Genomic DNA, 9,007 nt, shown 5'->3' on the forward strand with positions numbered 1-9,007 from the left:
TCAATTTTATTCTATTTAATGTATCTGTTAGTTTTTTGTGGTTTTGGTAATATTATTTGAATTAATAAATTCTTCTTAACTACACTAAGGCTGTTTTGAACAGCAAAAAATTAAACCTGAGGCCCAAAGGGCCAATATTTTATGCTCTCCGGAATTTTAATCAAATGAGTCCTGAAGAGCCAAAGTTCTTACCGTGTAACAGTCTGCGATAGCCGACTATTGCCTGCTAGTTTTGAAGTAAAACTCTTGTAATCAAATAACGAGTCTGCGCAATTTAGAAATCTATCGTGATTACACAAAACAATGTTTTGCTCATAGGCGGACATACACAATATAAAAAAATAAGAGAGATTCTCTCATATATGAATAACTTCAATGCCAAAATACGCCCACCTGCTGGTAACAAAATGCTATTTAAAACAGTACAATTATTATGAAACGCTTTTAACTGTGAAATAATAATTAAATTATTTTAATGAGGTACTATAGCTTTGGCTTGGTACTTGTTTCAAATAAAACGTAGAGTATTTATTTGCTACGTTATTTTTTCCTGCACTAACAAGCGTCATTTAAAATTCGTAAAGGCAGTAAGTTATTTTAATTTAATTTATTAATGCACAACGTCGAGAATTCATTACATTTGATATGGCACTTTTATTACATTATCCGTAAATAATACGGCATAACTTAATTTAATTTACAAATACCAGGTTTATTACCTTGAAAAATTATGAATTCAATAAATAATTGTGTTGAATTACGATACTAGAAAAAACATATGGTTTTGGGTATGTGTAAATGTGTAAACTATAATTTGAGGATGTCGATTCTTGTAATATTCATTTCTGGATTCACCTGCCAAATTTTATCTAGATCGATATATATTTCTAAAGATACGAATAAAATATGACTAGCACATTTTTATTCCCTTTTATTTATATTAATAAATAAACAATCCGTTTTATATTGTTGAATCCGCACAAAAAAAACCTAATACTATTGCCATAAATATTTTGTTTAATTTCGATACATAAACATGGAAAAAAGACTACAGAACTTAATTTCTAAACATTTATGACTAGAAAAAAAACATTGTCTTTTATACATTCCTAGTGTGGTGCAATTTTTTATTATTTAGAAATATAAGATTATTGACAGTAAATGAAGAAGCTCGTAGTTAAATAATATCAAAATAAGTTTTCTTTATAAGTGTTGACACCGTCGGGGTGTAATGGTTTAGACGTTCGCCTTAAGTACGGAGGGTTCCGGGTTCGTTCCCAGTGGGATAAACAAAAAAAAATCTAAAACCTAAAGTCAAGCCTTTTTTGTCATATTGTTCTTGTAAATATTAAAGATGTGGAGTGAGATGGATGTGATATTTGAAACTAGACAAGAGTGAAACTAGAGGGAGTAAACTGAATTCACAAACCACCTGATAGAAAATAACCATAATTTTAATTTTAAATCTGTTGAAAGTTTTTTTTAATAAAAAATCATTCATAAACATAACCCTTTCAATACCTGGACTTCTTTATTTCTTTAATACAGAGTCATATATTTCCACAATCCACTATCTACCTATGCGGCCATAGAAATATAGCGGGTTTAAGAAATAAACGACTCACATTAAAATAATTTATAAAAATGTATTTAGAAAATACCTATTTATAAAGTTTAAATTTTTTATTGTTGACACGTTTATTTTATATCGAGGGGCGTTTATGGCGAGGCAAACTTTTAAATTGCTGTTCTTAAACTTCGTAATTTGCATTTATAATATTTTCTCGTACACTTAAAATGGTAGGGGACAATTAAAAGTGAGCACAGCTGTGATAGAACGAATAAACCAAACTTTGGTCCCACGTTTCTAATGGAAATTACTGAACATTTTTGGAAGGACGCGAACTGGTCGAATTATTATGCGTATTTTGTCTAACCTGGCCCCATAATTTTGAAGTGTGTTTGGACAAAAAATAGTTTTAGATCATAATTTATTGTTGAGTAATAGGTTATGGCATAAATGGATTTAAAAAGTAAAATGTTTCCTTAGAACAAGGAAAAAAAATAAACACGTGGTTTTATTTAATATTATCAACAAATTAAATGTAAAAAGTATATATATGAAAAATATTAGGTAGTATATAGTTATAGTGTAAATATTGAATTTAATTAATGAAAATGTACATATGAAACAGTTAATATTATAAATTAGGATACTAAGTGTATATTAGTGATAAATAATGTTAGAATAAGTATAGATGTAAATATTGTGTTGTAAATATATACTGGACTATGTTACATAGAACTAAATAAATAAATAAATAAAATAACAATAGTCGTTTTATAATAGATAGGTATCTTCACTCTTAACTCTTAAACTTTTCCTTGACTCCTAAGCGCAAAAAAAATCCTGTAGGGATTTCTGGAGGGAAGTACTTGGAATACCCTAACTAAAATGCTATGAAAACGATTTTTTTTTTACTATTACGCCATAAAGATTGTCATGGTACCGTTTTGCACTGTTTAACAATATTTTGAGTTTTCTTCAAAATTCATACATTTTTCATAAAATACTGTAGCGAAATAATGCTACATGACATCGCGGTGCTCTTGCTGTTACACGTTAAATAGCACTGATCTAGTCACGCAAACCGTAAGTTGTTAAGTACAGCGAGGAATTATGAGGTGGAATGTATATGAATTATGAGGTGGAATATACATGCTAATATATTATAAATATATTGTGCCTAACATGTTGAAAATCAAACCAGCTGCCCGATTTATGGTAGTAAACCACGCTGACCACTGCTCCCCAGAAATAACATATTTTCTAAGTTTTAGAAATAAAATATCTGTAATTTACTAACTTTCAATAAATAATGTCAAGTTGAATTTAAATAGATGTATTACATATATATGATAGAGAAATGAAGAAATTAGGAAGAGAACCAGAATAACGGATATCATGAATCGCGTATAAGAACTGAAGTGGCAATGGGCAGGACATGTTGCGAAATAAGACTCCACGAGATGGACCCTTAAAATTTTAAGATGGAGACCCTGCGAGAATAAACGAGGCGTCAGAAGACCTCAAAAAATATGGTCTGACAACATAGCTGCTGTATGGGGTAAAAATTGGCTGCAAGTAGCAACCGACCGAAAAAAATGAAAGGATATGGAAGAGGCCTATATCCAACAGTGGAAGACAGAAAGCTGAAGAAGAAGAAGATATAAAATATCGTTTTAGTTTGTAAACAATTTTTTTTATTAATAGCTTTTGGTTGAAATTTAGCTTAAGGTATCTCGAGTATTGCTACATACATGTCAGTAAACTAATGCGTAGAATTCTTAGCATAACAATTACGTACTAAGGTATTGAGAAGTTACTATTGCGTGTAAGTTGATTTCATTTAACAGAATTTTTGCATAAAAATGTATCGACATAATAAAATTACACCAGACTGGTATTGCAGTCTAGTTTGTATCATTAAGGTAAGCAATAATACAACTATGAATATCAATGGCTAAACTTATGCGGTCAGCAATTCGGGTGAAGAAAAGCATTAGTTTTGGCAATCGATACGGTGTGACGCGATTCGATTGTTTTTACAACACCGGCAAGAAAGCCGAAGTCAATAATTACGCCGGGAGACTACGAATTTGCTCTCAAATCACGTAGAAAGGGGACAAAAAGTGTTACAAGAAGTGCGCCGACCAGCGACCAGCGACCAGTGTCCACTGGTCGGAAAATAGTATCGAGAAACGCCATTACAGTCACACATTTTATCATTGCAGTTAGCATTGCACGTGAAACAATTCACTTCAATACTACCACGAATGTCAATACACTTTTAGTCTTTGCAAGAAACACATTGTTACGAATCATTAAATATGAATTTCATATTTGTACAGAGTAATGCCACAACAGTGTCGAAATTATTGAGTCTTTTATCTTTAAAATAACACAAAACTATAAAACTGTTAAAAACTTACGAAAATATATCGTTTCAAATGTGACGTAGTGTTTGAAATTGTACATTACCTTAGTGGTGTAAACATTAAAAGTTAAAATAAAGGCGTCGGTGACGCAAAATCAATATTGTCAAATTGACAACAAATTCAATCCTATTACTGGATAATTTATTTACTTCCTAATTTTTTCTACCTGGGTCGCAATTATGATGGGAAGTTAAGAACGTCATACATTCACCATGACGGTACAGTTGAAGATAAATTCCCACGATTACGAAGATACACTACCGACCCCCCCCCGTTCAAGTTTTGAGTAGATACATCGATATGTAACAAGGGGAAGCGTACGTTGCGGTACAAATATTTACGCATTAAGGTGACATAGCTTCATTATGACGTCAAAGGTAAAAATAAATTCTCTTGAGTGATTACGAAGATACTACCAATCCTCCCATCGTTATATTTTGATGGGTCCGATGGGTCAAGTACCTCTTGATACGCATACCTACGCATTAAAAGTATGAAAAAAAATATTCCACCTAGAAATTTCCTCTCCTTACGATTTGTTTACATTTTCAATCGTTTTGAGGTTGGAACTTTTTCCCTTAAAGTTTATTTAAAATATGAGAAAGAAATAACTAAATTTTGAAGTCGAATTGAATTCCAACATAAGTCAGTTTTAAAAACGAGCGCCTAGATTCATGAATTGATTCTGCACTATGAACATACGAGAGGGTGTAGGCATTAAATGTTGCCCCTGTAAAATAATATTTGGTAACCATATTTTTCCCATCCGTTTGACTATCTTCCTGAGTGTACGTATCGAGAAGTTATAAAAACAGCTTTATAATCGCTCGGTAGATAAATACAGATGATCGTTATGCATACCGTCTTGCTATTTGTCTAAAGTTTTGTAAAAATCATGTTCAAGCGAGCATTTTTTGCTTGAATTGATATTTGTATGAGATTGTAAACGCTTTCAAGTGGGCACTTTTTATCACAGAAGCCTATTTAAAATATAATTTAGAACTATTTTCAATTGAAGTAAAGAATCTGGACTACATTTTTGGGGTCATTCATTGGTCGGATTCGATCATAAGACGTCGAGATGACAAGTCGGTAGAACATACCAAAGTAGATAGAGATAGAACAGAATTTAAGTGTACCGTTTCGATATGTACATAATCGCGGCACAGATTACAGAAAACTCTTTCGCGTTTTTTTTAGTTTGGCGATAAGAATCTTATCGATGTTTTTTGTACGTGGGCGCCTTTAAGAATTCTTAAGTCATCAGATGTTTTGTGAGGTATTTAGCTAGCAAGCTGTTACCCACGAGATATTTAAAAATGTATTGTAAACATGTTTACTTGGTTATTTTTAAAGAATAACGTACATTTACGATATTATAAATTAATGAACTATTATTGTTAAATTAAAATCATTTCAGTTATAAGACTCACTTTTTTCACGTGTTTTATTATTTAATTTATGTCTGAAATTAATATTATCGATAAAATATAACAGATAATATCCTACGAACTCTGAGACTTAAGGTCAAATAGTATTATTATCTCTTCTCTTGACACCTTTAGGATTTTTTTATAAGAAATAATGACTGTGGGTTTATCTGTTCGCATTGAGGGAACAATCGAAATCGTGCAGGAAATGTGTAGGCGAATTGAAAGATTAGGAAATTTGGTTTCCTGAGATCTTCACTCGCGTGCTGACAAAATATTTTACTCCAATCCGTCTTTTGGAGGTCACTCCTGATATATCTCTTCAGATTGAAGTCATTATTCAAACTCGAATAAGTATTTTGTAATATTAATCATAACGGCAGCTAATTTGAATAAAATCTTCCTTTGCGATCTGATCAACGTTGATAAAATTATCAGAGGCAGAAGTTAATACGCCCAAAATATCAGTTTTTAATAAAAAATGAAAGAAATCAACTAAAAAATTTACCATAATACAAAACTGTGTATAATATAAATTATATATAAATTCTTAGAACAAAAAAATATGATAGAAATTATAATAATTCCAAATAATCATTAAAATATATATATATATATATATATATATATATTCAAATGTATTTCTTTAGTTAGTTTATATTACAATAAGTATATGAACTAATTTATTCAGATATGTTAATGAAAACTGTATTCATATCATCTTGCAGTAAATGAAACATTTTTTTAAAATTTATTCAAACTTTCTTCATACTTCAAACATTCAAGCATCTCATAATACATTTTTAAACCTTTAAACATAATCTTCTTTCGGGTTTATACTTTTTTGTTAAATGATAGCCTTATCAAATCCCTATTTCTGATTACATGCTTATGATTTTTCTATTTACTAGTATTTTATTGATGAGGTATTTGGGCATTCGATTGTTACAGTATTTGCGACCAGATTTTACTGAGTTCGGCGAGATCTCGTAGAATAAAAAAGATACAGTTATTAGCTATATATGAATCCGTTTAATTTAAACGAAAATGTAAACAAATCGAAACAGTATTGCTCAATCGATTTTTTGATATTTTTATTTAAGTTTATATGAAGTGAAATTGTAAAAGAATACCTTAAAAACAGTGCATTCAGATTTTCACCAAATTACTATTCCACACCTCAAATATACCATACTCTAAGAATATACCATTGCAATTCTCTTTTGTTTTTTCTCTATGACTACTGAAAATAGGTATTTTTTGTAAGTGTTTTACTTGTTACTATGGTTAAGACTTCAGTTAATAATAATTCGTGCCTAGAAGAGGTTGACAATGAATGAAATATTTTAAAAGTAAATTTTGTGACTTACCTTATAAAGCGGTATGAAATTGTAATGGACAATTTACAGCAGGAAGTATCCTACAAAAGCTGCAGGTAATTTTGATTTGGTTAAGATATGATTTTTATCCAACTGTTGCCTTTAAACTCATATTTTATATTTTTATTAACTTGTGAAAGAGAGTACCTTGAACTTGGAGTTTTTATTTGAAATTAAAGAAACTTGAAATTATTGAAATTGACACCAATATAGAATTTGCGTCAATCATTATAAACATTTATCTACGTGGAGAGAGTTACCGCTAATCCTAGTCCAAAGTGTGCTGAATGAAAAAGAAAGTAACACCACCACGTAACAATACACATTTCAAGTCTTGATTATATCCGTTGAAATAGATCTTAACTTTTGCCCTTTATACTAAGTGGTAAATATTCTCGTATTTTTTTGTTTGTTTGAGATAATTCACCTACTTGGTATGAGAAGCGTATAACTGCTCCGTTTAAATGGGTTAAGTGGCTTATTATCAAGTTGACTTTTTCACGTGCATCTTGCATTTTTTTGCGCTTTGATGCAATCACACCTTTTTGCACTGCGCGTACTTTGTAAATTAACGAAGATTCTAGTGAAACTTTGTAATATATTGCAGTTGATTTCAAATTGACAGTTTTGTTTTTTACAATAAGATTAAAAAATGTATTATTTCGTGATAGTCCAAAGGTTTAGTTACAAAATATATACATATAATGCATTAGTGTTTTGCGAACATAACATCAGTTTTACTTTTCATGCACAAAATATTAAAAATGCCTGTCATGTTTTCGAGTGAAATTTTGCCATTGTTATTATAAACTATTGGTTGAAATGTTAATGACAATTTTGATATCGGACTATGGTTTCGTGTCCAAAAGATCAAATTGATTTTTTGCAACAAAAGTGTAAAAAAACGAAAATAAGTTGGTTTTTGTTTTTTAAATACTAAAATTATACGACATACATTTTTTATGCATTTGTTTCATTGTCGTGATAACTACCTTTTGTTTTATTTTTAGTTTTATTTTACGTGTGTCAGCATACTATTTATAATGATAAAATAATTTGATAAACAGTCCAATTTATCGTGTTGGTATTTTTTCTATCATTCCAATACTTTTTATTTTTCTATAAATAGTAAATTTATTATTTGAATTTTGAAAAGTTTATCCTAATTGTAGAGATATATTACTATTAACATTTGTAATATACAAAATAAACACAAATTCTTTTTTTGTCCGCTAGATAATTTTCAAATAAATACCTACTTTGTAATAAGGGTTGTTTGTCAAGATAGGGTTTTATTGTGATTCGCATCAAATAACGTAAACAATCTTTGTTCTATTTTTTTTAACCTAAATGTTATTTAATTTCAACTTAATAGTTTTTATTTTTATTTCATTAGCACTTTATATAAATTATTGAAATTAGGGGTTATATGCACGACAAAATATAGTTTTTTTAAAACACAATATTCTATCGTGAAAGACTTTGATATTTTTGTCAGTTTTTAGCGTATTTTAGTGCGTTTTTTCAGGCAATCGATGCACTTCAGTATTTGCTTTAATTTATTTTTTAAAACCAAACGCCTTTTACATCGTGTTTAAAAAAAAAACGTTCTTAATTGTTAATATTAAAAAGTTTGTAAAGTGACCGTTCAAATTGAATTAAAAAAACTGTATGTCTGTACTATTACAGACAGTCATATTTATCTCTTAAATATGTCTTTTTGTCTCTATTAAAATGGTTTTTAATCAATGAACACACAGTTAAATACCATTCCTTAATTACAATCAGAAATTAAGTTTTGGTATTATTATTTAGAAAGGCCTGGCGGAAGTGAATCCACATAATCCATCGATTTGTTCTCTTCGCCAATAATCTGTGATATATATTATCGGCCTACACCCTCTGTATCTTCTTTAAGGGATTAGAAATAATAGATTACATGTTTTGTACCGAGTAGAACTAATTAAATTTATCTCAATCAAAAACATATATGTAGTAGATGATTAAAGAACACGTATCATTTATTTAAATATATTGACTGTGGTATTTGTACGATTGCCTGCCATACTTGAGGTCCAAATTCCAAACTTTACATAGTCAACTTACAATGTATTTTTTTTATCACCAAACTGAATTGTACCGGGTCGTGGTTCCATGGCTAGTTGCGGACTAACGGATCAAAAGGTCCGAGATTCAAAC

The 9,007-nt window shown here is 29.9% G+C and overlaps 1 long non-coding RNA gene across 1 annotated transcript in view; it reads left to right on the plus strand.

Moving 5' to 3' along the window:
• The window catches only part of LOC148282794 (uncharacterized), a 43,259-nt gene that overhangs the window by 30,354 nt on the left and 3,898 nt on the right, over nucleotides 1-9,007 (plus strand). The window lies entirely within an intron of this gene.

Source organism: Micrasema longulum, unplaced genomic scaffold (genome assembly GCF_059751315.1).
Source record: "Micrasema longulum isolate JH-2025_06_02 unplaced genomic scaffold, ASM5975131v1 h1tg000293l, whole genome shotgun sequence".
NCBI lineage: Eukaryota > Metazoa > Arthropoda > Insecta > Trichoptera > Brachycentridae > Micrasema > Micrasema longulum.